This window comes from Sebastes fasciatus, chromosome 2, assembly GCF_043250625.1.
Source record: "Sebastes fasciatus isolate fSebFas1 chromosome 2, fSebFas1.pri, whole genome shotgun sequence".
In the NCBI taxonomy this organism is placed as follows: domain Eukaryota; kingdom Metazoa; phylum Chordata; class Actinopteri; order Perciformes; family Sebastidae; genus Sebastes; species Sebastes fasciatus.
In genome coordinates this window covers 12,164,677-12,178,473 of record NC_133796.1, presented here as the reverse complement: position 1 = coordinate 12,178,473, position 13,797 = coordinate 12,164,677, and the positions used below count along the sequence as shown (strand labels likewise).

The 13,797-nt window shown below is 40.0% G+C and overlaps 1 protein-coding gene across 7 annotated transcripts in view; it reads right to left on the bottom strand.

The window, feature by feature from the left end:
- adcy7 (adenylate cyclase 7) overlaps window positions 1-12,216 on the bottom strand; it is a 63,912-nt gene extending 51,696 nt beyond the window's left edge. For 3 of the 7 annotated variants that reach the window (XM_074609918.1, XM_074609883.1, XM_074609927.1), the window contains exon 1: window positions 12,086-12,215. The gene's annotated coding sequence lies outside the window, so the exon portion shown is untranslated. Of the gene's footprint in view, window positions 1-2,785; window positions 2,804-12,085 lie in introns of those variants that run through there. The other 4 variants (XM_074609893.1, XM_074609936.1, XM_074609901.1 and 1 more) reach the window with 3 other exon arrangements.
- Between the last annotated feature and the right edge of the window lie 1,581 nt (window positions 12,217-13,797).

Genomic DNA, 13,797 nt, shown 5'->3' with positions numbered 1-13,797 from the left:
TCATTGTACATGTGTTACAAACTGTAAAATGTAGTACAGCTGCAACAATTAACAGATTAATCACTTAGTTGTCAACTATTAAATTAATTGCCAACTACTTTGACAATCGATTAATAGAGTATTTCTTAAAGGAAAAAAAAGTCAAAATTCTCTGTTTCCAGCTTCTTAAATGTAAATATTTTCTGTTTTTCTAACTGCTCTATGACGGTAAACTGAATATCTTTGAGTTATGGACAAAACACGACCTTTGAGGACATCATCTTGGACATTTTTCACCATTTCCTGACATTTTATCGAACAAAAAAAGAATCGATTAATCGAGAAAATAATCAACAGATGAATCAACGATGAAAATAATCGTTAATTGCAGTCCTAAAATCTAGCATGTCTAAGCAGCCTCTGCCAAAGTGTTGCAGACGTGTGCGTGTGTCTGACTGCTAATTAATCTGTAGCAGATTGCACCATGTTTTAAGACAGGAAGTTTCAGAATATTGTAAGTGAAAACGATTTTATCCCTCCCACTCTTTTTGCACATTTCACCTTTCTACTTTCCTCTCTCTCTGTGCCTTTCTTAATTTCTCCAAATCTGAATGCATTTCTACAGCGCTCTAACGTCAAACAAGCTCACGGGTTTTCAATGCTCAGAGAGCTCTCGAGTGAAGGCCAACCGTACTGTGACATGCAGTCGACCGCACACCGTCTCACTTCCTTAGCGACTGTGACTCATTTCCCTAACAACACAGCAAGGACAGCTTCATAAAAAGGGAACCTGCAGCCACTGCACAATTAGTCACAGATGGATGCTGTTATGAAAGCAACCACTGACTTTAAGATATGTCAGGGCAAACAGTGATCTAGTTGGGATAGATAAGCACAGATACAGATAAGAACCAAATATTTATTATTGATTATGGGCACATGGTTTCTGCCCTTGTAATGAGCAGTAAGTGTCTCTTAAAGGATGTAAAAGTGAAATCCTCTTCTCATATACTGACAAAATGAGAGGGATGTAGCCCGAGTACATAACACAAACCATTTCTGCTCAGAAAAAACATTTTTGTGTAATTCTTGTATCAACTGTAAGACAGGATAACATCACGGTATCGGCTAGCTAGCCATCATTAATGAATGTAATAGCATCCTTTTAACTATACGACATCTGAGCCTAAAGCTTTGGGTCGCTCCACTGGACCACTGCATCCAAATGGTGACAGCAGTAGCCCGTGTGACAGCCTCACAAAGGACGCAGTGAGTGTGCGCGCTGGGTGGCGCAGCAACAGAAACCGGATCTTTTAAAGGCAGTTGGTGCCATGGCAAGGTCAACAGGAGGACGCCTCAGCAAAATGAAGAAGTGATTAATTTCATTATAATTTATTAAATTAAATGATTACCATTAATCAAACTAAGTTGTACTTGTAAATGTCACTCACGCCGCTGTTATCTCCCTGTAATCAGTGTGGGCAGGTCTACACTTCAATGCTAATTCTACAAAAACAACAGGACTATGATGTGGAACTGTAGCATCTGGGGGTAAATGGCATGACATTGTTTAAGATCCTTCTCAAAGAAGCAATTCAAGAAATCTCTACCATATATCACCACTACCGCAGTGCCAAATTCTCATCAACCAGGATAATACTGTGCTAAATTCATCTTCATATTGCGGATGCAGTATAAATAGTGCACCAGGTTAGACAGTGATTCTTCCATAAATCGTATTAGGGTGATGCCAGGAAACTGCACATATGTCCTTGTTTAACCTCTCTATGATGCTTTATAGCAAATTGACGAGAAAGCCTAAATATCTACCAAATGTCTTTGGCCGTATCTATTCTATATGAGACAATCAAAGCAGTAACATCTCCTTCCTAAGACCACTTTAAGGTGTGCTGGGAAGAGGAGCTGGGCTCAAAAATATCAGAAATATCTTGGCAGTTGTCAATTGGTCTAGTTAATTCCTCATCAAATATGAATCAGATACAGGCTAATAGAGTTTAAAGTACTTGACAGGCTCCATTTGAGAAACAAATTCGCAAAACTCTTTTCAGGAGTAGATGAGAATTGCTTCGGATGCTGGCGTACTTGTGCACCCACAGCCGTATGTTTTTGTCCTGAGGTTTTAAAACATTTTAATACCCTTTAAAATATATGTGGCACACTTATTGATCCGAACCAATTGGCGGCCATATTCGGGGCGGTCCCCGTGGACTGAAAAAATCACAGCTAACCAAGCTATAGTTGCGGCCCTCTCTACAACACTTGCTCGACGACTGCCACACCATCTCATAAACCCAGCTGTCATTACGGAGAGCAGCGCTGCAAAGCCAGCAGACGGAGGTTGATGAAACCTAGTAAAGTCCAGTGAAGAAAGAATCAGATTTCAATCGGCTTTATTTTAGTCAACACTGATCCATCAAAATATGCCGGACTCAACCCCCGATAACGATCCTTACAATCGGTTCGGGGAGTTTGAATTGTGCCGTCCAGCCTCTATCCGGTTGCATATCCCCCTTTTTATCTCAGGGTCTCCACTGTATTCATTAGATAGGTCATCTACCAGAGAGCCAATCCTGGCTAATCATTCATTAACCGGCCGAGCACAATGAGTGGCTTGTTGAAGCAGCAAAGTGCCGCAAGCCTCCCTGTGACATGCCAACACTATACACATTTCTAAAAGAGTGAATGCACATTCTCATACAATACAGACACAAAATAGCATCCAAGCATCAAGTGCAGACCGCTGTGTGTGTACCAACTAAATACGTATTCAAAAATTAAGACTCACCAAAAAATCCATCAAAATGAGTAATCACAGAGTTACAAAGATTCTTTGTGCCTGAGAGCTGTTTACCTGCTGTACTGCAAATTCCTCTTTTCATTTAGTGTCCTCAGTTACTAATGTCTTTCACAGGTAAGCTGTTTTTCAGTTCTAAAGTGAGTTCTGCAAACTCCACGTCTCAATGGCACTTCTCCAGATGGGATGCTCTCATAAGCATTACATAATGTCCTTGAACCACAGCAAGCACAAAAAAACACTGAAATTGAAATGGGGGGGAAAAGAGAGACAGCACGACACCCACACATCTGCACCATCCACACTCAAAGCGAACATTCACAGGAGGCATGCCTCGGCTCACGCTGGCTGCGGGGTATTTCAACATTCGACACAGCGTTCGATCTACAAGCAAGCCGCACAAGATTACTTCATATGTATCCCATGAGAACCAATTCATTTTGCGGCCAACACTTTATCTCATCCCAGTGCATTATAGGCATATTATTCAAGATTTAGCGTCTGAATGTGTGATGGATTGTATCTTTTTGGATATAAATAAATGATTCACATCGAGTGTGTGCTTACATTGAAAAACATTTTCTCGCCAAACTGCTGAAGGCAGATTGTAATTAGTGTTTTCACAAAAGGGTCTGTGGGCGGGGAAGGTGCCCAGGAAATGGAACAATTTAACAGACAATAGGGTGAAGAGGCATTTCTCTAATGGCACTCCAGAGCATCCCATCTCAGCGCCACTGATCCTCTCCAAACAGTAGAAGTAAAAGAGGGCACGGCCTTTTATGGCCCCTCAAGAGCTTTCCTGAGCAAGATACATTAGCAGTCTCGAACAAGTGTGACTGAAAATTAGAGGTTAGATGGTGTCAATAGAATATAGGATGAAAACACAATACATAATTAATATCTCAACTTTGTATACAAACAAGGTGCTATAGTGCTACCAGTTATTGTAGCATGAAAAATCTAAAAAGATGAAAAACAATGTCACTATAGATTCAACTTAGGGCTGCACAATTAATCAAATATTAATCACGATCACGATTTTAGCTTCCCATAATTAATTGAACATGATCGCCTGCGATATTGACGTTTAAAATGTGGGCTCCGCTCATAGATAACTCTGCTGCATATCAAATCAAGCGCTTCCTAAACTAACAGCCAGTCACCAGCCGGTGATCCAAGATGTTTTGCCTTCACTTTTGGGTATAGATTTTATCTATACAACCAATGAGTGTATGATTAAATTGAGAGCGTACAATTGTTTATCTAGATGTTAATGTTGCTAATTTTGCTCTGGAAGTGCACCAGATTGAAGCATTTCACTTTTAAAATGTAGCTAACAAAAGGGTAGAGTAAATATTCCTGTATTTTTGCATATTGCAATATATATAGCAGAAAAAATATATTACAATGTCAGTTTTTTTCAAATTGTGCAACCCTAATTTGAAAGCAGTGCTCTCTTTTATTTTAATGTGAAAGAGCAATAACAATATATTCAAGTTTCCACTTGACCCAGCCAACATGCACTCGAAATAACCCCAGACACGGTACTAAGATCGAAACTCCACAGAAATTAATGCTAACCACTGAGTCACTATTGCCCCAAGGGATAGTCAGTTCCTTGGAAATGTTGTATATACTTTTGTTAATCGGTGCCTTTCAAAAATTGTGTAATAGATTTCTGTAACAATACGTTAAATGGAAAATTAATAACCAGGTGTTGCATCCTCCAGACACAGGTAAAGCCATTTGTAACACCTTCATTTCAAACAGGGAATGTCCTTTTATTGGCTGCACAAATGATGATTTGTGTGTTATATTAGGAGGAGAATACTCATGCAATCAATTGTTTTGTGCTATTATACATTTGTTTTCCTTCAAAAAAGGGCAACCATCAGACAGTAAGCATGTGTTATCTATCTGCCTAGTTTGTAGGGCTTTAGGATGGCACTGACAATGTGGAACGTGTGCAGTCTTTTTTCCACAGTCAGCTATGATTTTATGTTTACGATTCTTTAAGTTTAAATTACTGATTTTAGCAGCATGATTTTGCATGGTTGCAAACTGACAAAGAGTCTTGTCTTTCAAACTGTCAAGAGGTTAAAGCTAGAAAAATAAGCATTCAACATGAAGAAAAATAAGAAAAAGTCTGCTCACAGATTCCATTGGACAGTTAAAACAGTGAGATTGAGTCTCCCGCAGATTTGATGACGTCAATGACAGAAACCTTTGAACTTTGAGTGACTTTAGAGAGCCCGCTCCCAGTGGCGTCCTGCTCGTATTCCTTATTTTTCCTACAGTGGGGAAGCTTCCTACGATTTCACAGCACAATATGAGGGAAATCCTGGGAGTGAGAGATGGAGAGAGATGGAGAGAGGCATCACCCAAGTAAAGGTCATCTCCGCCCTACACCCTAGCCTCACACGCACAGACCAGTAGGTATTGACCTGAGGTTTGGCTCACTTTAAATAGATCAAACAAGCTTAAGCACTGCAAAAACAATCCAGACATTTTGGTGGAAATGAATCACTGACAGATGATCTGATGACCAATGTTTTTGCTCTGTTTCACACCTGTATGCATGTTAAAAACGTGACACGTGTTGTCAAAAGTGAATTATGATTACATTGTGTCAGAAATAAATTTGAGGTGATGTTTGAAGCTAAAAGTGGACCTCTGTGTCTCCTTATACAACTCAACAACGACATCGCTAAATCACTCTGTACAAGCAACATTAGGGCTGCACGATTATGGCCAAAATGATAGTCGTGATTATTTTGATTAATATTGATATCAAGATTATTTATCACAATTATTCATTCATTCATTTTAGCGACAACATAATATTCTTGCACTTTCACTTTAAGATAAAGTCACTGCTTTCACTTCCATGCTGTGCTACATTCCTGCTAATCTACAAATTAGGGTTGCACAATGTTGTAAAAACTGACATTGTAACATATTTTTTCTGCTATATATATTGCAATATGAAAAAATACAGAAATATTTACCGTACCCTTTTGTTAAATACATTTTAAAGTTAAATGCTTCAATCTGGTGCCTTTCCAGAGCAAAACTAGCAACATTAAGATCTAGATAAACAATTATATGCTCTCAATTTAATCATAAACACATTGGTTGTATAGATAGTATCTATACCCAAAAGTGAATGCAAAACATCTTGATCACCGGCTGGTCGCTAGCTGTTAGTTTAGGAAGCGCTTGACCTGATATGCAGCAGAGTTTTCTATGAGCAGCACATTTTAAACGTCAATATCGCAGGCGATCATGTTCAATTAATTGTGGGAAGCTATAATCGTGATCGCGATTAATATTTGATTAATTGTGCAGCACTAGGCAACCTTGTTTTTTCTGTTAAGTTTGATGTCATTCTTAATTTGCATTGAAAAAGCAGCACAGGAAAAGAGAAAGAGTATTTCTAACATGCATGTCAAAGGCTGTGCTGTGGAAGGATTAGTGCTGATCTCTGGCTGGAAGCACCAGAGTCTGAGTTAATGAGTCCGATTAGTCCCCTGTGAGTGTTCAGAGATTAGCACACTGTCCACCAAGAGGAACCAAACTCATTTCGAGCCTGAGGAGGAGAGAGACAGAGAGAGAGAGCAGAGAGGCTGCTCGAAAAGTGAATGAGAGAAAGTGAGGATGAAAGATGAGAGACAAAGAGAGAGACGATGGGAGAGAGGGGAGAAATGGGTGAAATCATCAGCTTTATGAGTGGCTAGAAGCATTTGGAAAACATCATGGGGTCTAATGACAACAGAAAATGCCTATTATGTGAGCAATCCTGCCTCTGTGTGTGTTTAGAGAAGACAGAGCTGGATGGCATGTCTCTACTGACACAGAAATAGGTAGGTTTATTCTGACACACACCTTTCCCCTACACTCTGAAGCACATGTGTTATAATCTTTCACAAAGTAATTCTTAGAAAATGATGCTGTTTGGGACGTGGGTTGGGTTTACTGCATTATTACTGCACAAATCAGATACTGCCTGATACTTTTCTGTTATTCTTTATGAATAACTTTTATTATAACAGAAAGTATTATTCTAACCTAAGTAACAAAAAAAAGATAGATAGAAAGAAAGATAATGAAAGCAGTACAAGAAGAGAGCGTGGGTGCGTCTGCCTGACAGACGGTGTCAACCCTACTTCTAAAGAAAAAAATGCGAGAAGTCACATACACATTTCCTGTAGAGGTTCCCCATATTTCCTGTCAAGGTCACTGTCATTGCCAAGCACAGACTGAGACTGTCTGTACTGAATGCATATGTGTTAGAAGATTTGTGTATGTGTGTGTGTTTAGGTAAGCCACACAAGTCAGCAGCACTCTCATAGCACCAGTGGTGATGTACAAAAATGACAAAATATGACCACTAATGGGTTTGTTTTGTACAACAAAACTAAGGAGGGGTCAAACTAAACAGACCAAATATTATTAGTTGAGAACAAAAAAGCCTGTTATTCATAAACCATGGCCAAAGCTTGTCAGATCAACAGTGCACCAAAGGATAGAGACAGATGATAATAACGCCTAAATGATCTGATTCATTTTGTCCCAGGGACTCCAAATGCAACACTGTTTTTACTATGGATGCGACATAACAGACAGTGCAGGCAGTTAATATGTAATCTGAAAATTAAAGATTCTTTAAAAATAAATGCTCAATGTTGGACAACCCTTACAGAGTGGTGCAGCAATGAGTCCTAAAACCCGGAAATGAGTAAGCATTTTAGCACTTGATTAGATGCCTGAAATAAGGTCTGTGGTTAACACAAGCCTAAGAGATTTTAACGTTTTGTTCTAAGACATAAAATACATCAATAGATATCCCACTTGTGAATTTTGAAGCTTTTACGTGTCTTAAAAAAGGCGGTTGCTAACAAGTCATCACGCCAATTTGTGTGCCTTTACAGCCTCGTTGTGTATACTTGCACTCATGCGACTGTGGTGTAGTTCGTTTATAGCCTAATGTTAGCTTTTTACTTCTGACGATTGCATTTATGCTTCAAAAATCCTAAAAGTGGTGTTCATTTGTGGAGATTATCTTGCTGAACAAAACGTGTAAGTATCATAAACTTTTGTTTGCCACAGAGCTTATTTTCTGCAATAATCCAAAACCCAATGGAAACATTTTTGTAAAAGGGAACCCAGGGCGATCTAACTTCCAGGTTGTCCCACAAAAATACGTCATCCCTGCACCACTCCATTGACAGACCCTTGAACGTCCTAAAACCTCATTCTGGGAACCACTGTTTTATGCTGTCTACTTGGTCAGCTGAGGCCGCATGACAGAGGAAAAAGAAAGAACACAAAACAACTCTACCACTGGTTATTAACTCGTCACAAAACAACGATGAGGACAGCAGACTCTGGCGTAACAGTACAGATCTGTTCCAGGGTTTATTGTTTGTGTGTGCGCATGTGTCTATGCTGCACAACCCTCAACAGACGGTCCCTGTCCAGATCCATCAAACTGTAAAATTAATCTAATAACATGCACAATCACAACATGCTTCCCATCATTTCCCAAATGAGATCGTAGCATTACAATGGATGATGCACACCAATGGCAAATGCCAATGTACGAGTCACAATCTAGATGGCAGCTTTTCTATGAAAGGTCCTAGGCATCGCAGCAGTGCATTGATCCGCTGATCCATGACCAAGAATTTAACCCCAGCCTACTGTAGTGCCGCTCTGTGGTCTATTATACTCAAACAAATGAGCTCCATACCCCGAGATCAATGCCCTGTTTGCGCTCTCACTTGATTTTTAACCCTATGCATTGCTTTTTTTTTGTTTCTCAGAGTCATTTGTGACAAACCAGTCACTATTTACGTATATTTGACTTTAACTTTTGCTGCTGGCTCGATAACGAAAGTGATGAAGCTCTGTCCTCATCACAGAAAACCAGCTACTGGTGACCCCATAAGCTAACTCCGTTTAGTAGGGCAGGACTGACAAAGGGATTTGTGATGTAATCATCCAAATGATAAACACCCCACACACACACACACACCACCATGTGTGTCATCCTTGAGCAGATGGTGACACTATGGACACATACGTGTATCTATTGTGCACTGCATTGTAGTGGCAGGAAAACATGTATCATCTAATCCCAGGGTTTACACATTTTTCATTCTTTGCAAACATGAAACAAGGATTTTAGTTCACAGTACAAACAGCAATAGCTATTAAGCTTCAGCAAACAGCATTAATCAGCAGGACTGCATTCTCCAGTGACATTTGTGCAGCCAGGCAATCTCTTGTTGCCTCTAAGAGAAACCTCAAGACTTCCTTTCATCCAGTGTTTAAACTACATGATGATATCAGGAAAAGTCCACTTAACAACCCGTTACCGCCAAGGAATTGCATGGAAGAATTATGGCTGGTGTTTAAACGTGGAGTGAAATACCCACATTGACTAGGGAGAATATTTACATATTATCCCCCAGATTATTACATTTTATAGAGCTGCAACGATCAGTCGAGTAATCAGTTGATTTGCAGAATATTAAACTATTATCTATTAATAATTCAAGTATAATTTGTTTGCATGTAAACACAGCCAATGTATGGTTGCTCAGCAAAATCCAGCCATTATAATCTCTGCTCCTAACATTATGTCAGTTGTTTGAATTTCTGCATTCACATTGGTGAAATCAACTAGCCTGCAACATTACACGCATGAAAAATGTTGGACACTGCTGGGACACTGACCTCAAGCGCCAGTGTTGTCAATTTAGAAAACAGTCATGCTCTCTCCTCCACAACAACCAGATAAACACATGATGCTTCGAGCTAGCCATAAAACGATGACTCTCAACAGCCACTGTGCTGTCCTGACATATAATAACAAACTATATATCAAAAAAATTCAGGACTATTTCTTCAATAGACAGGAGCTCCAATGAAAGATGTTGACAGTAGGGCTGACCCGGATGCTTCGAAGCTTCGACCGTTGCCATGGTATTCAACCTCAACATCAGTATCCAAATGCTTTGGGCTTTTTTTGTTTATACTGTATATAAGTATATAATAATAATGTAAAAATCCCCAAATAGCCTATGAAATAATGAATAATCCAAGCCCCCAGGAAGAGCACCGGTCGTTAATCCCAATTTTCGAAGCTTCGAATACCTTTGAATATTTCTCAAAAAATGGTATTTGGGACAGCTGACAGTGAGGTCTCTGGATTATCCAAAGTAATTATTCAGTGCTGTGAAAACGAAATTCAATTCAACCCTGTTTTATTGGAGAATGAAGTTGTGTATGCTTTAACTCCCCTTGTTTAATAAAGCTGTCTGTGAAGAAATGACTGAAGGAAAGACCAGTGATGTACCAGCTGCAGTACAACAGGAATCTTTTATAGCCCTATGTCATTTCTATTGCTCAAAATATCTTGTTTTATGTGGTAGTGTTCTTACAAATGAGAGGCAGAGGTGCTAGTCCTGCTATAAGACCATGAGCATACTGTTCCAGGAAGAGATATGAAAAGATAAACTCTTTCAAGTTAGCATCTTAAAACAACACAGAGAGAAGCACTTCTGCATACTTGTAAAAAAACATTTCCTGTCCTGACTTTATTTTGGGGTTAGTTGGAGGAACATCAAGTCACTGACAAAAGACAACACTAAAAAAGATGACTTTTCAGTGTATAAACCGAAGAAATTAGATCTCATCATATTTGGATGGATTACACTGAACACCAGCATTGTTCTGCTCAATCAAGGGATAATCTATATTTCAATAAGCAGACATACACTTGTGATGAATGCACAATATAACGTTACATAGGGGGTAGGACAAACTGGTGGGTTAAGACAGGAGGGGAAAACTAATTTACTGACTGATTTCAGCTCATATATCCTCCTGAGACCCGGCCCATTGACATGTGTCCTCTGTAGTGGACATTTTGTCCACATGCATATCCTCTTACTCTTTTGACCTACTCTATCAACCCCTGGTGTATTGTAAAGAGGACATCCTAGGCTTTCCAGTGATATGGCATGTGTGTTTTTTTTTTAATCAATTTGAATGTATTCCTGGTTTATTATCACTCTACAACCATAATCTGTTCATTTTTTTAGTCTTTTCACACTGAAATAGTCCTGTAGTCCACTACAGTGGACAATACAAATAAAGTTTAACAAGCCTAAATTGTTAAGATTTTCTTTTAACCCTAAATAGGAAGGAAATCACAAAAAAAAGTAATTGGAAGACACTTTTTTTAACTCGGTTCCCAGGAGGATATACCTATTTGAGCCACAACGAACAACTAACTCCTCCTCATCAAATTTAAGGTGATAGAGCTGCAAAGTTCATTCAAAGTAAAACAGGAATCTTTTATAGCCTTTTATGTCATTTCTATTGTTAAAAATATCTTGTTTTATGTGGTATTTCTTTTATAAATGAGAGTGACTCAGGCAGTCCTCCTATAAGACCATGAGCATGATGTTCCAGGAAGAGATATGAGAAGATAAACTCTTTACAGTTTGCATCTTAAGACAGCACAGATAGAAGCACTTCTGCATACTTGTGAAAAACATTTCCTGTCCTGACTTCATTTTGGGGTTAGTTGGAGGAACATCAAGTCACTGACAAAAGACAAAACAAAAAAGATGACTTTTTCACTGCAATGTGAGTGTATAAAAAGAAAATCTCATCATATTTTGATGGATTACACTGAACACCAGCATTGTTCTGCTCAATCAAGGGATAGTCTATATTTCAATAAGCAGACATGCACTTGTAATAAATGCACAATATAACATTACATATAGGGGAGGACAAACATATGCACTTCTGCAGACTTGTAAAAACATTTCCTGTCCTGACTTTATTTTTGGGGTTAGTTGGAGGAACATTAAGTCACTGACAAAAGACAACACATAAAAAGATGACTGGTAGACTTTTCAGTGAATAAACCAAAGAAAGAAATGCACCAAATTCAACATCAACACTACACGATGGCAAGAGCAGCCAGGTGAAAAAGGCGACACACACACACACAAAAACAGAAAATAGTCAACATGTATAACTCTAAACTCAAGCTAAACGTACACAGTAGTTTAACCTTCGAAGCTTCGAAGCTAAAACATAAATTTCTTCACAGAGGTGACAACTTTTTTGACATAAAACCGTCTTTTAACTGTTTTTTGTTTAAGCGAAGCAACAATTAATGTCTCCTTGTGAGCGGTGGTTAACAGCCACATGTAAGCTTTCACCAGGAGACATTATTTACTATTAAATGAAGGTTTAGTGTCTTACCTGACAGGTTTAAGTCATGTCCCGGGAGATAAATCTACATAGTTGACTGTTAGGTAGGTACTGTAGAGAGGTGAGAGAGGTAGAGGCTGAGGAGCGTGTTGTGGTCCACGCTAGTGATGTGTCGGTCAAGAACGAGCCGGTTAAACGAGCCGACTCTTTTAAGTGAACGATAAGAGCCAGCTCCCGTCCGAGAGACGTTTTTTTTCATTTTTTTTTTCTTGATTTAAAGGGACTGTTTGTAAGAATCAAAATGCTTGTTAACAGCGACACCTGTGGCCGTGAAGTCAACAAAAGTCAGCGTCGGGCTCGCGCTTTGCTCGCTCTAAATAGACATGAACGAGCATCGCTCAACACAGTGAGGCGACACATGACAGCTAAAACCACAATATCACTCTATATTTCACCTGCTTGGCAGTAATGTTAGCTGACCAGACGGAGGTCTCTCCATGAATCACTGCTGATCCTAGTGTTGGTTTTTCCTGCTTCAGCCTCTGGGGCTGAAGCAGGAAGAGAAATGTTATCATCTCCGACCGCAGCCGGAGGGAGACACCGGCACCCGGTCGGAGATGATGACGTTTTTCACTGCGGAGCCCCGTCACTTCACAAGACACTGTAAACCTCTGTTGGTCTGGAGGAGCTGCAGCATTTATTTCTGCACAAACGTCCATTGTACATTCACTAGATATTCTCAGAGCTAAACTAACTCTTCTGCAGTGTGTAGTGAGCGCGCATGCAGGTGTAGAGGTGGAGCAAGACAGCGAGAATGCGCACGGTGTGTGAGTGAAGGCAAGCAGGCAGAGGAGCAGAGTACAGCAGAGACTCCGGCCCTGGAGACCAAAGCTACCCTTCTCCCCCGCGTACTACGACTGCGGCCAACACTGTTTAACGGACGGGCTTCACAAGATAGAACTTTGAGGTTTTGGTGCTTCCGTGTAGTTTGTGTTGGAGTCTTGTCTGAACAGCGTAGCCACACGCGAGCGCGCATTGGAAACCGACCCGGTAGATTTATACGCGTAAAAAGTTACAAACATTCCCTTTAATTAATTCAAGGCAGAATGATATGATGATCTTCTCCGCGCTACATGCACTCAATGCACTGACTGTGACTGAATGTTGTGTTAATGACGTCCGTGCGACCAATCAGGTGATGACAGACAAGGATCATACCATCAAGCAGGGAGGGGCGGGGGTGCGTGGCGCGCTGACGGTCTACAGGTACAGAGCAGGAGGGAGAGGAAGAGAGAAAAAGAGAGAGGAGTGCGGTGCGCGAATAGCAGACAAGATGAGTGACGGTCGGAAACGAAGCAGCATGTAAAATGATGGTATTCTGGAAATTATAAGGTTTAGTATAATTAAATTGAATAATTTAAGTGATATATGTCCACACATACTAATCATAGGTCAAAACAGCTAAAGCTAAATTTGGCTGAATTATAAAAGGCAGAAGTGGTCAAACGAAGAGCCGTTTGGGAGCCGAAAGAGCCGGCTCTTCTTGGTGAGCTGAGCCAAATGATCTGGATCACTAAAAAGAGCCGGAATTCCCATCACTAGTCCCCGCGCAGTGCTCCGAGTGACGAGGCCCCTCCTCCATCTATCTCACGCGCGCCTACCAGCGTTCTATCAAATGACATCATAATAGGCGCACTTTACATTAAACTATTAACACTCATTAAGCAGAGAGATAAAAGTCAGAAAACCCGTGGTTTTAATTG